This window comes from Haliotis cracherodii, unplaced genomic scaffold, assembly GCF_022045235.1.
Source record: "Haliotis cracherodii isolate W230 unplaced genomic scaffold, xgHalCrac1.p SCAF_23, whole genome shotgun sequence".
Classification (NCBI taxonomy): Eukaryota; Metazoa; Mollusca; class Gastropoda; order Lepetellida; family Haliotidae; genus Haliotis; species Haliotis cracherodii.
Window position 1 is genome coordinate 13,351,743 of NW_027266279.1, and position 15,524 is coordinate 13,367,266.

Below are 15,524 nucleotides of genomic sequence, written 5' to 3' on the forward strand. Positions count from 1 at the left end.
CTGCCCAACATGAAATGTTTGTAGTTGTTCCCACTGACAAGGCCTCAAATAACATCGCCATTATATGTCAGCATCTACATCAAAGAACGTGGTGTACGTGACATATCAAACAAGGCCAGTATGTTAACTGAGGAAGAAATCTGACAAAACCATGCATCAATTCTATAAACGTTTGAGACCGCCTCCGTGGTCTAGTGGTAGGGCGTCTGCCCGGAGAGCGGAAGGTCCGGGTTTCGATCCCCGACCGCGTCATACGAAAAGACGTTAAAAGATGGTACTTGTTGTTACCCTGTCTGGCGCTCGGCATTAAGGGGCTAAAACAAGGACTGGTTGGCACGGAGTCAGTATACTGTGTCTGAGCGGGGTATTCATGTTAAACTGCGGCATGGTATCTCAGTGGGCTAGCACTATAAATCGGCATCAGTCCGGACTAGTACAAGCAGCCACACAAACACACACACGTACATGCACGTCGCTATATAAGTGCAATAATCTTGAACGTGACTTTAAAACCCATTTCTCACCTCACTTGAGATGCGCACAATGTTCAACAAATGAAGAAAAGTCTTTTGAAAATAAAGAAGAAAATAGTAAAGTCTGAACAAGACATATTTTGAACATAACAGATCCTAGACTTTCAATCTTTACTATGAAGGACCTTGGAAGAGAAATATTCGACCGCCAAATAACGTACATTTGCATATGCCACCAAACACAATAATTGTTGTTCATCCGAAGATACAGAAACCTGCAAAGCCTGACAGTAATTGGACAAGCGGTATGGAAGCAATATGCGAAACAGATCTACAAATGAATTGTTAATGAATTTATCTGCCGTTTTTCTCGAGGCCTATGCGTCTGGATTTGTGATGTACTTTATTCCATATGCACAAGATCTACTTAATGGGATACTGACTATTGGTTCTGACCATTGGAGTTAACATCGCCACAATAGACGGCGGAGTAATAAAATAAGAATATTTAACAGAACAATGGGGCTCTTAGCCATTCTGGCTTGGGTTCCAAATAAAAATTCAAAGCATTACGTCCTTCATCTTTCCGAGGCAAGAGCATCCACGAACGTTTTTATCAAAGTCTTGTTTCCACCCTCGCCACACCAAGCCCACTTTCCTTTGCTAAATATGATTGGATCATCGCCCATATCGATAACCCAATCAGAGAACGTTTCACAAAATCTCATCCACGACTGGTACACCTTCGTATGAAAGTGATTTACCGCTGCCTGTCTTTGTTGACACGTCTCTTCATCTTTTAAATCCACAAACGATTGCCTAATTAGTATGTGTTTGTATCAGGGATGAAATCGGGAATGTTTTCGTTATCTGATCGACTAGGTCGTCACTCATTGTAGTCGCCATCTTTGTGAAGCTGTACGAGATGAGAACAGCGATCTGATTGGACATCGCGTTTTTATTACAGGGGGCACAACTCGTGATCTACGGTAGGTGGCGCCAGGGTCGAACCAAGTAAACAGGGCTTGATGTGGTAAGGGTAGAAACTGGGCTTTGATATTGGCCAGTGGAGACGCTTGCGGAAGATGTACGTCCTTATGGTTGGTCGTCAACTGAGTGGCTAAAAGAGTTCATTCTGAATGTTGAAAATAAAAATGATTTGTCCAAAAAAAGCGACAAAAACCTTTGTCCAGTGTACGGTTCCGATTTTATCATGAGCATATGTTTCTGAATCACTTAGATAGTAATGATACCATGGGTTCAACGGTGTAAGAAAGCTACTGAACAGGTGAGGTGAGGTGAATTGGGGTTTAACGTCGCGTCCAAGATTATTGCACTTGTATAGCGTCGTGCATGCACGTGTGTCCCTGCCTTACTAGTCAGGACAGATGCCGATTTATAGTGCTAGCTCACTGAAATACCATGCCACAGTTTAACGTGAATACCCCACTCAGACAAAGTATACTGACTCCTAGCCGACCAGTGCTTGCTTTAGCCCCTTTATGTCGAGCCCCAGACAGGGTAACAACAAGTGCTATCTTTTAACGTATTTTGGTAAGACGCGGCTCTAGATCGAACCCCGGACCTTCCGCTCTCCGGGCGGACACTCTACCTCTAGTGAGTGAAAATTGTTTGATAGGCATTACTTAGAAGTTGACGGATGACAAGATAGACACAATTTTTTATGGATAACAACTTCTTTAATACAGTATTAAAGAAGTTGTTATCCATAAAAAATTGTGTCTATCTTGTCTCTAGTGAGTGAGTGAGTGAGTGAGTATGGTTTTACACCGCTTTTAGCAATATTCCAGCAATATCACGGCGGGGTACACTAGAAATGGGCTTCACACATTGCATGGGGAATCAAACCCGGGTCTTCGGCGTGACGAAGGAACGCTTTAACCACTAGGCTACCCGACCGCCCCCTCTACCTCTAGACCACGGAACTACTGAACAGCCACAGGTGTCTTCAATTTAGCACAAAACACTAACGTCATAGAATAACCAGCCTCGAATATCTGCCGAAACATTCCATAGGGCGAAAAAGCAAAATAGTGGTCCCGAACGAATGGATAAAAAACGAATGGTATTTAAAAATAAAAGAGTATCTTTTTTTATGAAAACGTCATCGGAGACTATCGGATAGTGATGGGGTGACATCTCATTGGTTTCTGAAACAGCTTGTCATCCATGTATTTCAATTTCAGTTTATCGATAGTGAGTGAGTGAGTATGGTTTTACGCCGCTTTTAGCAATATTCCAGCAATATCACGGCGGGGGACACCAGAAATGGGCAAACCATATACCAACTCAAAGGGTCGATAACGTATCCACGTAACGACACGTCACAAGCCATGACGAACATTTATCAGATTCATAATTGTAAATTATGTAAAATAAATATTTCATGACACAACTACGAGTATCCTTCACCGATCTAGTGACAGGTGTAAGCCTTTACAGACAGGATAATGAGCCGGCGCACACCATCAATGTTTTAATGTAACAACAGCTATCCAATAACCATCACGACCGATTGTCCATGCTTTGTTTTGATCATTGCTTTGGTGTGAATAATGCATGTTTTCCTTCTGTATCGAGTATTGAGAGACATGCTGGCGGGTACCTGACATAGTGATTTATTGTGCAGCATGGCGTTATGTAATGGGTCACTCTTGTGCCAGAATGAGATTTACACGCGACATTACTATTGAGTTTCAGGGATAGAATGGGTCCCCAGTACGCTATTGTCGTAGATTGTTGATCATGTGTTTTGTTTAACGCCGCACTTAGCAATATTCCAGCTATATGATACCATCAGAAACCCACGCTTGCCGTCAAAGGCGGCTGAGCTTGTCGTAAGAGGCGACTCACGGGATCGGTTGGTCAGGCTCGCTGACTTGGTTGATGCATGTCATCGTATCCCAAATGCGTGGATCGATGCTCACGATATCAATCACTGGATCTTCTGGTCCAGACTCGATTATTTACTGACCGCTGTCATACAGCTGGAATATTGCTGAGTGCGGCGTTAAACAACAAACAACAAAAACTTGATAATATTGTCACACAAAATAACCGCTTAAGAAGACCCATACATGTGTACACGATCCTTCTCAAGACAATTTGACCATCTAAGCTGGTCAGTATGGCTACAGTATTTACAGACCGCCGTCATATAGCTGGAATATTGCTGAGTGCGGCGTTAAACAACAAACCAACCAACCAACAGTATGGCTTCAGAGTAACACTGACTTGTAAGGCTTCGTATTCCCTTGCTAACAATGTTCACCCAAAGCCATTGCTAATGAGAGAAGTAACCTTGACACCGCATTGATCACAGATGCCACAGAGCAGATCACAGAATGAAGAGTAAAAGTCGTGCATTTAAACTCAGACAGTTACAGACCTAGGAGCAAGACTAACATTACTGTATATCAGAGACATTAAAGGTAAGTTAATATGAATAGCGTCATGTAGCTATTTGGATGTTTGCAAATGTACGACTTGCGCCTGCCATACCCGAATCTTTGTTCGTTTCAGAAAGGTAAGTGTACATTTTACAACTTTGGAGGTACGCTGAAGCATGCGCTTTCCAGTATGATTTCAAAGATCTTGCTCAAAACCTGTTTCATCATAGTTTCAACATTCAAGCCCATAGTAAAGCTTTTAAAATGTACAGTAACAATGTGGCTGAAATACTGCCGATGTGACTTTAAATTTTAATTCACTCACTCACCCACTCACTTTCAAAGTGTTTTATTGTAGACATGCGGAGAATATTTCCAAATTTGACGCATCGGTGACAAAAAAGTGTCCGATGCACTTCCCTATTTTGAATATGTTCCCGTGTTTCTTCGACTGAGCAATTGACTTGCCTTTGCCTGTGTTTGTGACGGTTGTCAGGATACGCTCACCTTTTAGAGAACACCTTGTATCACCACGTGTTGATAGTGATTTATAAACATATGCTTATCATATAGTCGGAAACACTGGATGAATGATTATGATCATGGCAAAGGTTGTGTCACTTTTCACAAAAAATAACGTTGTGCCTTGAAAGAAGGACGCTGACATACTCTGGACATAACCAGTTCAGGGAACATTAAGATCTGATTTTTAAAAAACAAACAACTTTCTGTCGACCAAGGTAAGCAATGGTTTGAAAATGACTTGAATTTGATTTATGAAATGCAGCTCGATCTATAAATAATCTTGAAACGTGTGTGTGTTGACTTTCGTGTGTGAAATGTGTTCAGACAATGAGTGAGTGAGTGAGTTTGGTTTTACGCCGCTTTTAGCAATATTCCAACAATATCACGGCGGGGGACACCAGAAATGAGCTTCACACAATGTACCCATGTCGGAATTCGAACCCGGGTCTTCGGCGTGACAAACGAACGCTTTAACCACTAGGCTACCCGACCGCGTTTAACAATGAGTTTAAGTAGCTTGTCCTGATACATCTGTTTGAACGTACTCTTTGGTCTTACGTTTAGCCAAGTTGAAGAGAGTGATCTGTACCTAGAAAGGCCTTGAAAAGGCTCTACGCTATTTGATGGATCATTTTTAACGAAACGTGTCCAAACAAACCGTGAATATCACTTTTTAATCAGTAGAAATGTTTCGGTTTACCTGCCGTGACGTGTAGCTATAAAAAGATTTGCGATGTAATAAATGGATTCCGTGTCATCGTAATCCGGATGCTCATCACATCAGTCACCGGTTTATGTTGTGCAGGCTCGATTATTTCCTCATCTTAAGATAAACTGCCAGGCAAAAAAATAGTTTTGTATGTTTGTTTGTTGTTTTACGTCGCACTAAACAATATTTCAACTATGTGACTGCGGTCTGTAAATAATCGAATATGGCCAGATAATCCAGTGATTGGCGTCCTGAACATCGACATAAGATATATAAGGTATCATATTGTGGTTTGAACCTTACGTTTGCAGTGTTTGGCGACTGTTTTAAAACCAGTAAAGTTTTAGAACGTTTGTAATTGTATGGTAAAATCCATTTTCCAAGTGTATATTTTCTGAGCGTTGCTAATATCATACACTAGTTTCTCTGGCCGCGACTCGATCATTTACTGCTGTACAATGTGTAAAAATAGAGAGAAAAATATTTACAACAAGAATATCTTCTTCATAGAGATTTATGATCAAAATGTGCCGACCCAAACCTAATTAGTCTTTTCATAAGAATAATTACGTGTTACATATTTTTTATATCGATTACCAGGGAGCTGATGGTTATTGGGTCCAGTCCAGATACCGGGGTTGGACATTAGAGGTCTTGAACGTAGGATTGATCTTACAGCCGGGTTAACTTTGTTTTCAATACTGGAAAACTGAAAGAAAGTTCGTCACTCCTCGGGGAAATTAATCAAGTGATCATAATTTGTTTGGAGACACGTCGAATTGACTGAAATATCACCGACACTAATAGAATGACATTTTCCATTTGGATTCTATCTGCTGTCGTTCCAAAATAGAAAACTACCTTCGGGTTTAATAACGTCCGTGTCCGTTTAATAGCGTGTTTGTATAATACTATATTCTGAAGACGAGCCACGAGCTGAACAATTCGTATAACGTCACTGGATGCGATAAACTTGCCCTCGGCAGCCATTGCTCTTTCATCATTATATTGTAATAAACAGGTTTATCATCCATTTAATGATCAAACACTCTGCTTATCTGAAAAATCCAAAATCGATGCTCGAGTAAAGTAACGTGTTAGTTCACTCGAATGAAAATTATAACGGTTTATGAAGGAACTGCTTCCAGTCTTCCTCCGTGGCACCATGGTTTTCAGTCGAACAGTTGGAAAATACAATCATTCAGAAATAGAACATTTAACTTTCCATTTAAAAAAACATGTTTATTTCAATTATTGAACTGAAAATATTGACTCACATAAAAATATCAATTTTGTCAGATCACTAGATGGGATAATCTTGTTATTCGACCAGTAAGCCAAATGTCCTATACTTTAGAAATACTATATGTCAGTTTGTGGCAAGTAGTCGGCCTAATTATAATTAATCTTCACGCAAAAAACACGTTATGGTAAGTATTTTTTTACGTCAGTGCGATGCATGAGTCCATTTTGTCTCCTTTGGGATATTGCTGACATGTTACGAAAAAACTCCATAAACCACACATACAATCTAAAACAAATAATCTAGATCCTAGTTCCATTTGAATAAAAATATTCGAGGTAAAAATATATGTTTGGATAATAGCAAATCCAAAGATATCGTGACTTTAACAAAATAAAAATTCCTATGTGACTGTAGACACTGAATATATATAGAGTTTCAACAGAATCGATCCCAGGCAATAATGCATTTCTTCACATCATAAAAATGACGCAACGCAAAATATACCAATAACCAGTCTGTATGAGCCTGTCCATTATGGGCAAGACAAACCATTGTCATGAACAACGACCAGCAACAGAGGGCTTGGAACATATTCTAACCCAGGTCTCAACCGGTCATTCCGATTTAACCACAACAAAATATTGGCATGGCCATAAGGTTTTATAGCAAACTTGATGACGGCAATTGAACCAAGAGAGACGTTTTGCCACCAAATGGTGACGGGGTGAGTAAATCCTTTGGTAATTAAAAGTCTACAGCGAACTGGTACGATTGATTTGACATTACTTTATCACACCCTGTCCGCTTGAGTCAAGTTGACTGAGAATCAATGGTCATCACTCCCTGAAAAGAATGTATAAACGCCAGTCACCCTGTTGGGAATGAACACGGCTGCTGTTTATTGACTTTATGTACAGGTCATTTGTCCACGATCAAAGCCTCTGTGGTTGATTGAATACCTAGTTAGCAGATGACGTGTTTGGTTCTGAGGGGTCAGTTATCATGACCTTGAAGTATTCATACTATCAATGGTCAAGGAGAGTTCAATGATTGGTGATTAGAAATCAGTTTGAGGTTATGTTTATACCAGGGAATTAGCTCGCCTCAGTCGACAGGGCATCTCGGTCAGCGTTGGTGGAATTCCATATTGTATTCAATAGTTTCACTCGTTCACGTGAATGTACCTCAGTGCAGAACAATAATATACTTTACTTGCCGCAATAATCACACACTCACTTGAATTGCCGCTATGGGCTTTACATGACCATTGTTCGATTACCTACATGGGACGATGTGAAAAGCCCACTTATTTTGTCCTCCGACGTGATATTGTGGAATATTGCTAAACGCTGCGTAAAACCATACTCACTCACTTACAAAACCTTTGCTCCATATTAAACACTGTAAATGTGCCTTTGTTCTTCTAAAGAGCCATTAAGAAATATCAAAATTCTTGACGGGAAATGGCGTTACTCTGACTGATTTCTACTTCATTGTTTCATTGGATATCACGTGAGTAACGGAATAACCCGAATTGATCCGAATGATAACGTAAGTGGTTTCAATTATGGTCAGCCATATTGCTGAGGCTGACATCTGTTTTTCTGTTTGTGAGAGTAAGTGAGATGGATTTATCGCCGCTTTGAACTGCATGTAGGGCCCAAGTGATGCAGGTTTATCACTTTGGTGAAACCCACGAGCACGGGCGTGGTACCGGTGCTGACAAACCAAGAATCAGAAGGATTCTGTTTTTCCATGCTCGTAAGGGATGCAACTCTGCCAGAAACCTATTATTGTGGGTTTGAATCCCGGTTCGCCCCGATTTAGTTTCTAGGTTTGTCAGCACCATACCCGTGCTCGTGGGTTTCACCGAAGCGGTAAACGTCTGAGACCTGCATTATTTGGGGCTTTCCTCCCACATTAAGCTGACACCCCGCGATATAACTGGAATACTGTTAAAAGCGGCGTTAAACCCAACTCACTAACTCACTCTACCGCCGGCGTAGCTGTAATGACGCCGACATGTCATGACGTCGCTAAAATCACCGTAATTAGAAACGTCTTGAAACCACTCACTCACTCGTTCGCGATCCATTGATCGTCCGAAATATGAAATCATGAGGCCAACAAATTCATCACCGTTAATGAAGTTTAGTCACTAAGACCACATAAAACCGGTACCATGAAATGAAATGTCTTTATTGTATTGACGACCACGGCTACCAAGTGCAAATTAATAAATCTCAGGCCAAGATGCGATAATCATATTTACAAGTGGAAACCCAAATCAGTCAAATCCATAGTTTGTCATCGAGCTGGGCTCTGTCTGTTGTCATAGCTATACTCCAGTCCCTTGTGGAATCTCGTATGTCATAAAGCCGGACTCTGAATAGGGTCGTGAAACCAGTTTATCGACTTATGATGACAACTGACTGACTATCAATGAACAACAAGGGAGATATATTACCGGCCGTGAGATTAATTACTGTGTTATTACCCTCCTTTATAAGATAACTACGCGATGTTACAACCCTTAATGTAAAAATTACTCTTAATGTATTTTTTTTACATTAAGGGCTACGTGTTAACTCTTAATGTAAAAGAAATACAGTAAGAGTCACATCCCGCAATCCTTAATGTAAAATTATTTTTTTTACATTAAGGGATAATATCGTACATATGGCCCCTTGATGTAAAATATTCTTGTAAACAAAGTTTGATTGGAAATATAGGATACTTTTTGCTATTTTCACGTTTTTTGTTTCTTTTTGTTTTTTTCTCGGTTTCTTGCAATTATTCGTAATAAGCGATAGCGTGAGAAACAGATCTGAGAACAAGGGGGGCTATTTTAAGAATGGCAGGCTCGTTATTGAGGACATGCCAGCTACTACTCTGGAAGGTGATGAGCATCAGTTGTCGGCTCCAGACGCAGATCGCGACTCAAGTGGAACATCGTCAACTGTGGATCAGGAGCGGGTGCAGCCGTCGAGGTCGAAGGTTATGCAAAAGCATATCTTACATTGCAAGGAATATAGAAGATTTATCCAACAAACTGTTTCCTTTGTATCTGAACATGACAATGTTTCTTTATATGACATTTTTCCAGAACATAATCTTTTTTTGTTTACCAACCACAAAAAAGTCCAAGTTCGGAAGGTATTCGGGAGGAATACTTTTGATAAAATATTCACTGGTAAGATGTTATTGATGTCCGATACAGAGAATATGCTATTACTATTCTGTTGGATGAAAGTATGATAACAAAGATAGCCAAAATGGGGAAGAGATTTTGCTGTATTTGTTATTGAGTACACTGGAAGAGTAGCCAGCTGTTTCTATCATTGTACATGGATTTGTTTTATTAAAAATAATCGAGTCTGGACCAGACAATACAGTGATTTGACACATTGTGCAAGATAACTGTAATTAATCAATCGACGTATTATCAGCAAATTCTTTGATCGATGTTTTTTTATAACTCTCAACTGATCATTCCTTTTTTGCGTTTATGAGTAATGAGTGAGTGAGTGAGTGAGTGAGTTACGCCGCTTTTAGCAACATTCCAGCAATATCGAGGCGGGGGACACCAGAAATGGGCTTCACACATTGTACCCATGTCGGGAATTGAACCCGGGTTTTCGGCGTGACGAGCGAACGCTTTAACCACTAGGCTACCCTGCCGCCCCAGTAATGAGTGCAGAGATAATTTTCAGAGCATAACTTATAAAATGTTTCTCATTTCTTTGTGTAGGGCAAGGGCTGTGTTTTTTTACTGAGGTATTTTTTAGATTTTGCGTGAACAAGTTTAACTAAGGGTCAAATGGTTTTAGTCTGCCGTAAGGTCAGTTGCGCTCAGAGAGCTTTCTTGGTATAATGAGATATATAACGACATTGTTGAGCTTCCATCGTTCTTTTCGTCTGTTTGCTCAGGTTGAAGAATCTGATTAACATGTGCCCTTTGTAATATCGAAATTTTACAGATCATGGGTAACCCATCAGTGTTCAGAGATGCGTATCATAAATATTGCCTCAAAGTTTATTTCCGCCGTCCTTACAGACGGTAACCCAGTCTCTTATCACGCTCAATTGCGTTAGCGAGCAAAACGACCCAAGGCGGCTCGTGAGTCCAACTACCGTATTTCAAATATTATTTCTAACTGTGAACACACGGGTTTAGAGTTGTAAATGAAAATTGGCGGGCATATATAGAGGTTATCACGCGAGTGTGTTTGGGGATGGTAAATATCCTGTATAAGGAGTAAACATTGTATTTAGCGAGCCTATTTAACCTCTTTATGATATGATGTCATTCTTCAATTCTCTGCTCAAAAATCTCTTTCCATCTCTCACAAACATTACCTTAACATTGCAATTTTTCCAGGAATGTGCGCATTAATATATATTACGTCAGAGGGTAAGTGATGTGTCAGTCGGACAGTGACAGTAGCCAATATAGTTCCAAGAAAAACCTGTTTCTTATACAGTGGCGTCAGTACATATCTGCAAAACAACAATTGCCTACGAAAAGTATTTTCTTGCCTTTCGCGGCAATCCATCGGAATTCGAACATATTTCGGCCAAATCCACCAGTTTCATTTGTGGAAAAGGTTCCAAGCCGCTTAGGTCTACAAGGACAGATATGGAAAGTGCCCTCGTTATATTGTTTCGCAATTTATATCTCCAAAGATAACAAAACTTGTAAAATGCCTTAGCTACGTTACAGTTAGACACTGATTTACAGTATATTAGACTATTCTTTTGATAATGATAGCAATTATCGCAGTAGTTTCTCCCGATTCCCGATGGTTAATTCTGACTCAATCGCCGAATGACAAGGGCGACGCCATGTTTGTTTATAAACAGTGAGAGATGTCCCAACTTGACCTTTGATATTTGCATCTCTATCCGCATATGACCCCAACGGATATCGTTTTTATCCGTTGGCTTTATCCTGCCGAGAAACACACCCATTATGTGATAAATAATATATCAAATTTCGTTTCGTAAACATTAAGACATGACGGAAATAAAACTGCCTTTATTGTATACCATGTTTTATTCAATTGTTAATTTGATTAAGTACTTATCTGGTAGTTTTTGCGAACACCTGGTATTATCACTTTTTATTTTCATAGAGATTCATAAACACAGTCATGTTTATGATGTAGTCGGAATCGTAAACGGACTCTGCTTTTAGCAGCGTGTTCATATACTTATGTGTTTGTCGCTTATATTTAGTTTTGGCTATGTTGGGAGTGGTTTTCCAGGACATCACCTAAAGAACCCACCTGCTGCCATTGTGAGATCGCGCAATCCAAAGCCACGACAATTTAACACTACATTACCATTCTTTCTCTCTGGAGTCTGGCCTAATATGTTATTCCAAACACGACGAAGCCCCTGTCTAGACTGGGTATTCCCATCCAATTCGTGTCCTGTATTTACAGCTTACCTTCCACAATTAAAACATCGTTTCCCAAGCATTTCGCTAACCTATATTAATACAAGGCATGTTCGGTAAACTACAGTTATTACTGCATTGAGATGAACTTATTCACGCCTAAGCTGGTTCTTATTACTGTTGTTGTAATAGCGAGTATAGACAGTGCCCAGTCACTAACACTGTCAATAGACTTCAATTAAAGGCGTTCTGACGTGAAGGGTGTATCGTTTGCACTGGTCGGTATTAAATTAACCTTTTCCCAGACCGGACGTCTATTAAATCTGAAGTCTCTCCATGAAGATCCGCGTTAGAATCGGTATTCAGCAACCCATGCTTGTAAGAGGCGTCTGTGCATGCCGTTAGAGTCGACTTATGGGATCTGGTTGTCAGGCTCGCTGACTTGGTCGATGCATGCCATCGTATCCCAATTGCGTAGATTAATGCTAATGATGACAATCACTGGATTATCTAGTCCAGACTATTATTTACAGATCACCGTCATATAGATGAATGTGGCGTATAGCAACGAACTTGTTGCCTCGTGTTTCCATACATCATGTTCAGCTAATTGTGCATCATGCACATGTGACGGCGTATAGAAATGAATTTTATTCCCAAAAGGGATAAATATCAGCTTGACCCTGCCATTCTTTTAAATGGTACGACGACGATGAACACTGTGTAGATGTTTGTCAGTGCTGTGACGAATGTCCACATAATGACCGGTGACTATCGGCTACTGACTACTAATTATTGAATGGCTACTCGTTGACTTAAGACTACTAGCTACTGGTTATTGACTGTAGGCTACTGTCTGGTGGCTGTTGACCAGAAGCTAGTGACGATTTATTGCTGACTTTAGGCTACTGACATGTCTTTTTAATATTGATTACAGGTTTATTGTCATAGTAAGGCTACTGGATACTGATCACTAATCACTGACTGTTTATTACTGGCTACGCATCACTAACTACAGGTTACTGACTGTAGGCTACTAGCTACTAACTAAATGTGCTGACTACTGATGATTTAGTTGCAGTTGTGTCCACTGAGTTTTGCTACATATTGACCACTGGGTACAGGTTACTGATTACTGGCTAGAACGCATGTCAAAACTATAACGGCTTTCACAAAGCCCGTAGACAATTTTGTTTGTTGTTTGTTGTTTTGACGCCGCACCCAGCAATAGTCCAGCTATATGACGGCGGTCTGTAAACAATCGAGTCTGGACCAGGCAACCCAGTGATTGACATTGTGAGCATCGATCCACGCAATTTGGATACGATGACATGCATCGACCAAGCCAGCGAGCCTGACCACCCGATCCCGTTAGTCGCCTTTTACTGGCAAGCATAGGTTGTTGATCATGAAGACCTATTCCAACCCGGATCTTCACGGATGTAAATAATTATGAGTGAGCAGGCAAAGCCAACAGTGGACAATATGATCAACGATCTACGCCCTGAGTAAAGGATGACACACAGTCAGCCAGGCAACACGTTGTTCAAACCTGTTATGAAAGGGCATACCTTGGCAACGGCAATAAGATCCATCAGTAGAGTGAGTGAGTGAGTGAGTGAGTGAGTGAGTGAGTGAGTTGGGTTTAACGCCGCTTTTAACAGTATTCCAGTAATATCACGACGTGTCAGCTTAATGTGGGAGGAAAGCCCGAAGTGATGCAGGTCTCAGACGTTTACCACTTCGGTGAAACCCACGAGCACGGGTATGGTGCTGACAAACCTAGAAACATAATCGGGGCGAACCGGGATTCGGACCCACAATCATAGGTTTCTGGCGTGTCCAAGGGACGCAACTCTGCACAGCGAATCGCGGCGCCTTAGACGACTGGGCCACCCGTGCCCCCTTCCCTTAGTAGAACGGTCAAGACCTGTGACATAGCGTTAGTAGAATCAGCTTTGACTTCTTTGATACATTACCTCTCTCGAGCTTGAGAAGCTTACAAGACTGATTCCCTGCCGCTGAATCAACCACAGTCACAATCATCACCACTGTTTACACGGAGTACGCCCCCGAATAGGTTGTTGTTAAAAGAAATCAATTTCTTTAAGACCGCACTTCAATCACCTGCGTCCCTGGCGCGATAGTAAAATTGAAGAATTATCCGTTAAAAGCGCCACAGCAGTTATTCAGCCAGTCCAAGACACTGAAAATATATCGACTGCCACTCCATATGAAAATGATGGAAATTGATGATTATCGTAAAATTTCCATTTATTTTCCGGCAGTCTATTACGGCAGATAAGAGAGACTGGTTCTCTGGTGTTTTTTTTACATATTTTGAAAAACTGACATCTATTGAAACTGAAATGTTGCACGAAGTGCTGAGTTGGTATGTCTCGTACTGAATTCTGTTCGCCTTGTAAGTGAGTGAGTGCGTATGGTTTTACGCAGCTTTTAGCAATATTCCAGCAATATCGTGGCGGGGGACACCAGAAATGGGCTTCACACATTGTATCCATGTCGGGAATCGAACCCGGGTCTTCGGCGTGACGAGCGAACGCTTTAACCACTAGGCTACCCGACCGCCCCAGGGGACACCAGAAATGGGCTTCACACATTGTACCCATGTCGGGAATCGAACCCGGGTCTTCGGCGTGACGAGCGAACGCTTTAACCACTAGGCTACCCGACCGCCTCTAACACCTGAAGAGATAACCCATGACTAAAGCCTTGTAACTCACCGTGCCTCGAGCGCTGGCCCTGGCTTGTAAGAACGTTTATATTGCACAATGTTGGCCAAAATTCTTGCAAGCAAGTCTATTTTAACAGTTTTTTAATATATTTCCTGGCAAAGTGTCAACTATAAATACATGTATTTGATCAATACGTTTATAACACTTCGACTTCTATTCAGTTAACCCTATAGTCAAAAGTATAGTTTGATTTCATCAGGCTTTCTCAGATACGAGTTACAGTAAACTATGGTTATAACGAACACGCTTACATGTATAACGAGCCTACGGATATAACGAACTGAATAATTCGTCCCGCCTATTTTTGTATATGCGCTGTATATATGCTCATGACGAGCTACGGTTATTACGAACTTAAATAAGTGGTCCCTTTGTTCGTTATAACCGTAGTTTACTGTACTTTACATCTTTTAATTTCCATTTAGCTGATGACTGACATGGACATTGTATGGAATGGCATGCAGCGATTGTCTTCTTTAGGAGCTTTAGCAATGAACCTTTTCGCAATTTGCCAGTCAAAAATAACACAGAATCCGCCATTTTGTCATACTGCTTGAAACCTGACAGTTGTCAAAGCAATAGACGTTATTCAGGTTAACGTTCAGGAAAATGTTTTTTTGGCAATAAATTGCAAGCGTGATATTTATTATGCTGCTGAGAGGTTTTAGTGTGTTATAAGCCATCGTATGACTGGATGTAAGTTTTTTTAAAGTTTTTACTGCATCTTACATATTATATATTATATAACTGACATGTGAGACTAAAAATATTATTTCTGTCTGTCATGTACAGATCGAGCAATTAGAAAATGTATATAAAAGATGTACCAAGAGCTATAATTGCTAAACACAATGTCCCACTGATGTTACGACGAAATATGGTATTAGTATAATTAGTATCAAAGTTAAACGAACATTTAGTCTATTAGACAGAAGACAAAGTCTCCCCTGGTTGTTTGGTGTTTGTTTGTGTTTGCGTGTGCGTGTGCGTGTGCGTGTGCGTGC